This window comes from Oratosquilla oratoria, chromosome 17 (assembly GCF_046742065.1).
Source record: "Oratosquilla oratoria isolate Oo_2021 chromosome 17, ASM4674206v1, whole genome shotgun sequence".
Taxonomy (NCBI): domain Eukaryota; kingdom Metazoa; phylum Arthropoda; class Malacostraca; order Stomatopoda; family Squillidae; genus Oratosquilla; species Oratosquilla oratoria.
In genome coordinates this window covers 21205702-21217579 of record NC_134793.1, presented here as the reverse complement: position 1 = coordinate 21217579, position 11878 = coordinate 21205702, and positions in this window count along the sequence as shown.

Genomic DNA, 11878 nt, shown 5'->3' with positions numbered 1-11878 from the left:
GAAGGGTGAATGCATGGGAGCTTGCCCTGAGAAACTATGGAGGTTAGTGTTAGCGTTTGAGTGAAGAGACCAGCTCCCTGGCACGCGTGATGATGATGATGATGATGATGATGATGATGATGATGATGATGATGATGATGATGATGATGATGATGATGACGACGATAATGATGATGATGATGATGATGATGATGATGATGATGATGATGACGACGATAATGATGATGATGATGATGATGATGATGATGATGATGATGATGATGATGATGATGATGATGATGATGATGATGATGATGATGATGACGATGACGATGACGATGATGATGATGATGATGATGATGATGATGATGATGATGATGACTATGGTGATGATGATGATGATGATGATGATGATGATGATGATGATGATGATGATGATGATGATGATGATGATGATGATGATGATGATGACGACGACGATGACGATGACGATGATGATGATGATGATGATGATGATGATGATATTGATGATGGTGAAAATACATCCTCAAACCATAAATGTCTCACAATAACGACAAACATACCTCCCCTAATACCTTTTTCATGCCACATTGATGAGTCAGTCACAAACTCCCCAAGATCAAGTTTTAGTTCTAAGATCTTACTAAGAATCCTAATGACTTTATCTGCATGCCTAGTGATTCTAGTACCAGGAATGCTATATGTATATATATATATGTATATATATATATATATATATATATATATATATATGTGCATATATATATATATATCTATATTATATATATATATAATTATATATATATGTATATATATATATATATATATATATATATATATGTGTGTGTGTGTGTGTGTGTGTGTGTGTGTGTGTGTGTGTGTGTGTGTGTGTGTGTGTGTGTGTGTGTGTGTGTGTGTGTGTGTGTGTGTGTGGGTGTATTTGTGTGTATGTGTGTGTAAATGCAAGGTTATGCACATAGGTAAAAATAACAGTAAGTACGATTACGGGTTATTTGGAAATTCATTAACAAAAATGGATAGTGAAATGGATCTCAGCGTAATTATCAGTAACGATCTCAAATCATGTAAGAAGTGTATATCAGCCTCTGAGAAACCAAATAAGATTCTAGGACTGATTGCGTGATATTTTGACCTCAAAAGTCCATCTCTCATTAGCAAGCTATATTAATCGTTAGTTCGTCCAAATTTGGAATATGCCGTTTCCGTATGGCCACAGAGTCTCATTAAAGACATTGACAGATTGGAAAAAGTACAATGGCGAGCCACAAAATTAATTCCAAATATAAAAAATAAATCATACGAAAATCGACTAAAACATATGAATCTGTTTTCCCTAAAAAAGCGTAGACTCAGAGGTGACTTGATAGAGGTCTTTAAGATTCTAAAGGGAATTGACAACATCAAAAGTGACAAAATTTTTACACTGAATGAGAATCCGACAAGAAATAATGGTCTCAAACTGTCCGGAAATAGATTTAATTTGAAAGTGGTTAGAAACAACTTCGCCAACCGTGTAGTTAATGAATGGAATAAACTTCCTGCAGAGGCAGTGCAATGTATTTCAGTTCGAAGCTTTAAGATTCGTTTAGATAAACACCTAAACAAGATGCTGTAATGACTACCATTTATTTTATATTATTTGTTTATTTGTATGTTATCATTTGTCTGTTTGTTTATTATTTGCTTGATTTTCTCTTATTATCAATCCGTCAATTTATTATTATTTACTATTTACATGTTTGTTTATTATCTAATTATACCTATACATTTATTTATTTTATCTATTATTATTTATATTGTTATAACTTTTATGCTTTTTATCTATTCATCATTATATATATTTTTTGCATCTGACCTAGTTATGGACCAAAAGGTCTCCTGTCGGCATGCTCCGCCTTTGTAATCCTTTGTAATATATGTATATATATATATATACTTATATATATATATATACTTATATATATATATATACATATATGTATATATAATATATATATATGTATATATATATATATATATACATATATATATATATATACTGTATATATATATATATATATATATATATATATATATATATATATACATATATATGGACATACACACAAACCAAAAATATAAACACAGACACACAAATAAACACGCTCAATCAGACACATGCGCGAGCGCACACAGACAAATACACACACACGTACATACACATGCACACACACACATACACACACACACACACACACACACACACACACACACACACACACACACACACACACACACACACACACACACACACACACACACACACACACACACACACACACACACGACTCGGTGGCGCAGTTGGTAGAACGCTGAGCTGCCACGAAAGTGGCCCGCAGCTCCTGGTTCGAATCCTGCCCAGGTCCGAAATTATTTCGGTACTGCTGCGCTTCGGGTCGTTACTCTGACTCTCGTGGGCGGGGAGTTGGGTGTGTGTGTGTGTGAAAGGTCATAGCATTACCCATAGATCGGACCTACGAGCTCTGAGCTCTCTTCCAGGAGGGAAATAGCTGTCGATCACGAGTCCAACACGTGATCCAAAGACCAAGTGCGCGCGCGCGCGCGCGCACACACACACACACACACACACACACACACACACACACACACACACACACACACACACACACACACACACACACACACACACACACACACACTTCATGGCGCAGTGGTAGCTTTTGTAGCCGCCACTACGGTGGTCCGGATTCGAATCCCGCTCAGGGCTGAAATAATTTCAGTATCGCTGTGCTGGGAGTTGTTATTCGAAATCTCGTTGTCGGGGAGTTGGGTGTGTGTGTGCGTGTAAGGTCACAGCATCACCCATAGATCGGTCACATACGAGCTTTGAGCTCTCCTCCGGGAGGGAAATAGCTGTGGATCACGAGTCCAACACGTGATCAAAGACCATGGTGAGTCACAGAAGAGGAAATACAGAAATGGAAGGCTTAAGAGAAACCCAAAAGTATGAAAACTTACAAGGAATACAGATAAGCTTCTGGAGTAATTATTATGACCAAAAACTGCAACCCTGAAGAATACATTAATAACTTTAGAAAGAGATAGTACACAGATGAAGGTCTGCAGTCAAATTTTATCTTTGTACACACGACCGAAGGAAAAAGAAAAAGAAAATAAATCTTTTGCTACAGAAGATACAAGGACGGAGTCAGGAGAAACATCTTATGGGATGAAACTACACCATCCCACTTTATCTCTCTACAGTGCGTGTCTCCCATAAAGTCCCACTACCGCACGGGCTCAGACAAAGCCCGTGGGAGTGATACTTAAAAAAAAAAAAAAAAGTCTTTATACGTACAACGTTTCTACCCATGCCTTTGTCAGTGACAAAGATGCAGTCTTTGTACCAATAAGGACTTTCTCACAAGGCCCTCGTGGTAGCCCAGTGGATACCGTGTCATACTCATGAGCATGTGGTCGTGAGTTCGATTCCCGGGACCTGCTACGGGCTTTTTGCGATGGTTCCCGACAGCCCTGGCCAGGCGGGGAAACGACCAAACGTCGGCATGAAAAATCCAGCAGTTTGCTGCAACTGACAGGGTTTGCGACCTGACACAGGTAGTGGGATATCCTGTGATGCGACCTGCTGGCACAGGGAGTGGAACTCCGTGTGGTGCGACCTGCCGAGGAACGCAGTGTGCTGCGTGATATGCCTGTGATTTCTACTAGTGGTTACCGTGTCGAACTCATAAAGAAGTGGTCGTGAGTTAGACTCCCGAGACCCACTGCGTGCTATGTCGCGTTGATTCATAACAACCCTGGCCAGGCGGGGAGGCGACCCAGACATCGGCTTAAAAAAAAAAAAAAGAAAGAAAGAAAAAAAAAAAAAGGCTCTCCGCAACTGACAGGGCTCTACTTTACCAGGGGTTTCTCACTTCCCACTGTGTGTGAGTGGGGTGGTGAGTGACACCTTTTTGCTAACTACTCTTTCGTGTGTATTTCCGTGATCCTTCGAAACGTTGGACACAATAAATATATTTTTTTCATTCTTTCGATTCTCCGTGTTGACTTTCGCCATGAACTTTGTTGCCTTATTCTTCTTCCGGCCTCCCGGGAATGTCTGATCTCGTTTTGGGGGAAAAGCGGAAGAAATCGAGAAAAAAAAAAGTAATTTAATTGTACTTCTTCAATGTTCTTTCATTCATTTTATCTGAGGGAAAAAATCTCATTTCCAAGAAGCGCGCGCGCACACACACACGGTAGCGCGGTTGGTAGAGCGCTGGACTGGGAAGTACGGTGGTGCTCGCAGTAGCTGGTTCGAATCCTGCCCAGGGCCGAAATTATTTCGGTATCGCTGCGCTTCGGGTCGTTACTCTGACTCTCGTGGGCGGGGAGTTAGGGGTGTGTGTGTGAAAGGTCATAGTATTACCCATAGATCGGTCATACGAGCTCTGAGCTCTCTTCCGGGAGGGAAATAGCTGTCGATCACGAGTCCAACACGTGATCCAAAGACCAAGGTGAGCACACACACACACACACACACACACACACACACACACACACACACACACACACACACACACACACACACACACACACACACACACACACACACACACACGACTCGGTGGAGCAATGGTAGAGTTCCCGGCCGCCACTACGATGGTCCAGGTTCGAATCCCCCCCAGGGCTGAAATTATTTCAGTATCACTGTTCTGCGAGTTGTTACTCCAACTCTTGTGGGCGGCGAGTTGGGTATGTGTATGCTTGTAAGTTCACAGCATTACCCATAGATCGGTCATATTTGATCTCTGAGCTCTCTTCCGGGAGGGAAATAGCTGTCGATCAACACGTGATCCAAGACCATGATGAATCACACACACACACACACACACACACACACACACACACACACACACACACACACACACACACACACACACACACACACACACACACACACACACACACACACACACACACACACACACACACACACACACAAACACCTTTGAGTATAGCTGTACTCATGCTGTAATCTACTGACCATCTTATTCTTCTTGCTAGTACCTGGCTACCCCCCTTATAAGGGGGAAAAGTTCTTGGTATATAGATGGATAGTTATTACCTGGAACCTGGAACCTGGAACCTGGAACCTGGAACCTGGAACCTGGAACCTGGAACCTGGAACCTGGAAGCTATCATCTTTGTCATGGAAGCAACGTAATATCCTGGACAAGAAACCTCTGCCATCTGTCATCTATTTCCTTCTTGTTCTCTTGTCGAAAATGATGAATGTGACCAGTTTCTTTTTTTCTTCTTCTTTTTTTTATGAAGGAAATTAGTTTTCGGTCAGTCTTTGGTCCAGGAAACATATCCCATTTTTCTTCTTCTTCTTCTTCTTTTCTTTTATGGAGGAAATTAGTTTTCGGTCATTCTTTGTTTCCGGAAACATATTCCATTTTCTTCTTCTTCTTCTTCTTCTTCTTCTTCTTCTTCTTCTTCTTCTTCTTCTTCTTCTTCTTTTTATGGAGGAAATTAGTTTTCGGTGGTCATTTGCTTCCGGAAACAAATCTCATACATTTCATTTAATTGCCCTTAGGTCTAACCAAACAGATAATGTTCAAGAGGTCCGTGCTTGATCAAATCATAACAAATGGACTGTCTATATCTATATCTATATCTATATCTACGAGTATATCTATATCTATATCTATATCTACATCTATATCTACATCTGCATCTACATCTAGATAATCTATATCTATATCTATATCTATATATATCTATATTTATATCTATATCTACATCTATATCTATATATACCGAGAGCTTTTTCCCCCTTATAAGGAAGGTAGCCAAATCAGAGGCACGTACCTACTCCTACGAAAAAACAAACAAACAAAAAAAAACATTCCACTCCCCTCCACCCCCTCCCCCATCTTAGCTCCTCGTGGATGACGGGTTATACGTGTATCCGACCTGTTACAGGAGAAATTCATCTTAATCTATCCCCATTAACCCTTTCGCTTAAACCCCAACTGATGTGCTATGTGGGTAAGCTCGTTGAAGTCAATATTTCAAGGAATTTTAGCGACACCTCTATGGATCAGAGGAACGCAGCATTTCCTGTGTATTCTTTTTACGTGTGTATTTACTTACTTATTTGTTCATTATTTGTTCATTATTTACCTACTTGTTCATTAATTCGTTTATTTATTTATCAATTTTATATTCTATATTTATTGTTATATTTATTCACTTATTTATCTATTTATTTATTCGTTTACTTGTCTATTTATTCATTTATATATTTGATTATCTATCTATTTATTAGATTATCTATTTATTTACTTGTCTATTTACCTATCTATTTATTCATTTATATATTCATTTGTTTACTTATCTATTAATTAATTAATTAATTTATTTATTCATTTATTCATTTACCTATTTATTTATTTATTTTCTTATTTATTTATCTATTTATTCGCTTGTTTACATTTTACTATTGAAGATCGTTCCCTACTTAGGTACATTAAACAAATCTGACAATTTATTTACATATCTACTAATTAATTTATTTATTTATTCATTTATTCATTTACCTATTTATTTATTTATTTTCTTATTTATTTATCTATTTATTCGCTTGTTTACATTTTACTATTGAAGATCGTTCCCTACTTAGGTACATTAAACAAATCTGACCATTTTTAGTGTCCATCTTTTCTTCTGCTTTCTCCAGGGGACAAAAGCTCTGCATAAGGTGAGGAGCCTATGCCAGGAGGCCCTGAGGAGCTGTGCCAGAAGCCGTCAAGTTTGCTCCATTATTATGCACTTGGAGTGTTAGGGGTTGGGAATTAGTAGTCACTGCTGGGAATTGGAGAGAGATGCGGGATTCGAACCCACGATCAAGCGAACGCGAGACCAGCACGCTTCCGATTACGCCACCAGATATAAGAACATAAGAATGGGGGAGGCTGCAAGAGACCATAAGGCCTACACTAGGGAGTTCCATGTCAATTACCACCTCACCCATATAGCACCTAACCATGATAATACCAATATTAAGATTTTTTTTCATATATGTAAGTTTTTGAGAACAAAGCACAACTTAGAAAGACTGTCTCTAAGCTTCTCTTTTTTTTTCGTTTTAATCAAGCTAACATGATAGTGATATTCGGAATATGTCATCTGAAGCAGAATCATAATATCCCCATTTATTAAACAGAGATTTGTTTATAGTATGGACTTAATCTATCACAGTTGCTTGACTTTATCATTGCATTGACTCCGACATGAGATGTGTGACGGGAAACGGGGATCACCCTCTTCTATGGAGTGTTGAGATGGGTAGGGACAATGAATGGGTTTTAATGTGTATAAAGTGGGTGTGGGCTTTGGCTAGGCCACCCCTCATTTAAGAGGGAAAAGACCTATGGTATGCGTACATACATACATACATACATACATACATACATACATACATACATACATACATACATACATACATACACGCATACATCAATACAAACACACATATATACATATATACATACATAATACACACATACATGAATACAAACACACATACATACATATATACATACATAATACACACATACATACATGCATACATACATAATACATACATACATACGTATGTACATACACTGATACATACAATTACACATACAAACACACACACACATATATGATACTAGTTTCGCACATTTTCTATTACATTTTATATAAATAGAACACACATTCCAACCAAGTTGTTCCTTGGACACCATATATAATTTTTGTCCCAAACTAATTCCCCTACCAACCGAGAATAACTGTAATTGCTATATCGAACTACGTTTTCTTTTCATTATCTGCAATTCCAAATAAACTTACTTAATCGAATACGACACCATTGATCAAGTTTTCCTGTTTGATTCGAAAGTCTTCAAGGTTACTCGAGCAATTAGTTGTTTGAGTTCCGCCTCCAAAACTCAGCTCAGCCTTGTCTTGGGTTGGTCACAAGGACAGGCCTCGTGGAGAACGAGGTATTGAGTGGAAGCTCTTCAGCCCGCAGCTTCAGTTCGCTTATTTTTGTCTTTGCGTCTGAACCTCCACGGTTCCTGAAGTATTACCTGTCAGCAAGTGTGTACGATCTCGTTCGTTTTTGGGTTTAGGAAGACTTTGATGATCTTTGGCCTCTGATATCGGATCATAGTCTATGTGTAAAAGACTTCGATGCGTTTTTGTTTCAGATGTCGGATCGTAGTTTATGACTACGATGCTTTTTTGTCTTTGATATCGAATCATAGCCTATATATAAAAAACTACGATGCTCTTTTGTCTCTCATATCTGATCATATCCTATATAAACGAGACTACGATCATTTTTGTTTTTGATATCGGATCATATTCATATCCTATACAACCGAGATTACGATACTTGTTTGCCTCTGATATCGGAGCATGGCCTATATATTAAAAAAGAACCGATGCTCTTTTAACTTCAGTGTTATATAAAAACTTATCTATTAATTTTGATTACTTGTACTCTGGATTTGTTTATTAACGTGCGGTATTTCATCTTTTCTTTTTGCAAAGTTGCCAAACATCGCCTGAAAAGTTTTCATTGTGGTCTGTTCAGACTTCCTCCACGCAAGGATTGAATGAGCTAAGATTAGCAACGTTTCAGCAAACAATCGTAAGTAGACGTAAACAGCTTGTGACAATAAAAGAAAAGAGAATTCTCATTGAAAATTGCAAATAAGATATATAACTGTTACATTAATATCTTACATATCAACATTAGTATATACATATACATAAGAGCATACATATGTGTACAAGTACAAGCATACACAAATATACATACATATGTAAATATATACAACACATACATGCATAAAATCGTGTACAATACACACACACACACACACACACACACACACACACACACACACACACACACACACACACACACACACACACACACACACACACACACACACACACACACACACACACACACACACACACACACACACACACACACACACACACACACACACACACACACACACACATATATATATATATATATATATATATATATATATATATATATATATATATATATGACTATGTGCTTTTGGTCTGATTTGTTTAATGTGCGCTTGTTTGTACATAGCCATTCTATTGAACAAGCACGAGTCTTTCTTACTTTCAAACGAGCCTCTGTACACATTTGCAACATTGAACGCAACATTCCCTTGGCCATATTGTTCCCCATTCTCTCTTCACTTCCTCCGAACATCCCGTTTTCTTTCTTCGTTTTCTTCTCAATCTTTCTTTTCCGTTTTTTGTTCGTTCTGGTTTTGTTTATTTGGAAATTGTTTAGGAGTCCTTGTGTCAGTGACGTTTTCTCATGTTTTCAAATAATCTCCGTGAAGGCAATTTACTCTTCTTTCCTCAGTTTCCTGTTTACTAAGAGTCACTTCACCCGTATCGACTTTTCGCCGTGCGCCGTCCACGGCACGACGTCGTGCTCTTGAATAACTATGGATGCTTTCACGCGTCACGACCACGACCACGTGTGAAAGCGTCCATAGACAGCCGTGGTGATTTGAGAGTACGACGTCGTGTCGTGGACGGCGCACGGCGAAAAATCGATACGTGTGAAACTTAGGGTCCATTTTTGGGCCGAAGTGCTTTGGGGATGATTCAGTAGAAAAGTTAAATTTTATTTGCAGAATTCCCTCGCTGTGTTTTTAGATGGTTTTTATGTGGTTGTCCTTTGGATTTGATGTGGTTTTTATGTGCTTTTATGTATTATGTGATTTTATGTGGGTTTTCATGCGGTTTTACGTGTTTTTTATGTGGTTTTATGTGCTTTTATGTGATTTTTGTGATTGTATGTGGGTTTTATGTGTTTTTATGTAGTTTTTATGTGGTTTATATGTGGTTTTTATGTGATTTTATGTGGTTTATATATTTTTCTTATAAGTAAGAAATATATTTCCTTACTCGATTCTAAAAGTGGTTTGACATTCTGAGAAGGTGAAGAAACAGTCATCTATTAATTATTTTTATTTTGACAATTTGTTAATTTCGTTAAGGTTCTTATTCAAACGCAAATTAAGAAAAAACGATTATTATTGTAACCTTCTAAAGTTTATAAAAAAGAAAAGAAAGAGAGAGAGAGAGAGAGAGAGAGAGAGAGAGAGAGAGAGAGAGAGAGAGAGAGAGAGAGAGAGAGAGAGAGAGAGAGAGAGAGAGAGAGTGTGTGTGTGTGTGTGTGTGTGTGTGTGTGTGTGTGTGTGTGTGTGTGTGTGGGTGTGTGTGTGTGTGTGTGTGTGTGTGAGAGAGAGAGAGAGAGAGAGAGAGAGAGAGAGAGAGAGAGAGAGAGAGAGAGAGAGAGAGAGGGCGGGGGAGTGTGTGTGTGTGTGTGTGTGTGTGTGTGTGTGTGTGTGTGTGTGTGTGTGTGTGTGAGAGAGAGAGAGAGAGAGAGAGAGAGAGAGAGAGAGAGAGAGAGAGGAGAGAGAGAGAGAGAGAGAGAGAGAGAGAGAGAGAGAGAGAGAGAGAGAGAGAGAGAGAGAGAGAGAGAGAGAGAGAGAGAGAGAGAGAGAGAGAGAGAGAGAGAGAAAGAGAGAGAAGGGTGGGGGGATCACCCAAGCCCTTTAAATACAATCGATTGAAACTATATCACCACCTTTGCCCTGAGTGTTTGGTAAGCTGTAGGGATTTGAACGCGGGACCACTTCGTGAGAAACACGATAGAAAACAACACGCCAGTCATCACACAAAAAATTATATTTTTCTGTTGGGCCTGTTATGCAATATTTACACTTTTTTTTTTCTTTTAAGAAAAAAATAATGACTTATTCTTTCAAATATTTAGCTGAATAAGAGGGAACAATAGAAGAAATTTTATTCTTCTTTGATAAAATATTTTACGAAAGAAAATTCGTAGTTCGTGGTAGGTAGGTAGACCATTTGTCTGACTAATAATAAGACATTATTTTCATTTATTTATTTATTGATTAATTAATTTATTTATCTATTTACCTATCTATTTATTTATTTATTAATTTATATATTCATTTATTTATCTATTTATCTATTTACTGATTAATTAATTGATTAATTAATTGTTACCTTGGGATATGCCCAACCCTATAAGGAACCAAAAAATGTCCTATTCCTTGCTTTTCGAGAGAACCTGCAGGACATACGTCAGAGAGGTTCATCTCCCTCTGGCCCAGTTTCAAAACCCATTGACATCTCCATCCCCATCCGGATGTGCAGCCCCGAGGGGCTGGCACTTGGTGTCTAAGCTCTCCCTCCATCATATTCGACTACATTTCCTCCATCTTTTCACATAAAGGGAACTGGCAACCGGCGACTGATCATTTATTATTCCAAACGAGTGAGACACAGACTCACAAATACATTTACACAATACTGATCTAGCGCCCCTGTCCATAGAAGTTGAAAGGATCGTTGCCAGCAGCTATGGGGTTGCGGGTTTCTGGTCATTGATGCTCTTGTTGTATCTATTGAGTTAAATACAATTTATCGTATGAATCAGCTCTTACGTCTACGGTTGTTCTTGTTGTGTCTATTGTATTAAATACAATATATTGTATCAGTCACCTGTTATGTCTACGGTTGTTGTTGCTGTTGTTGTATCTATTGTATTAGATACAATACATAATATGAGTCAGCTCGTACGTCTACGGTTGTTGTTCTTGTTGTATTCATTGTATCTAATACAATATATTGTATGAGTCAGTTCTTACATCCACGGTTGATGTTATTGTGTCTATTGTATTTAATACAATACATCGTA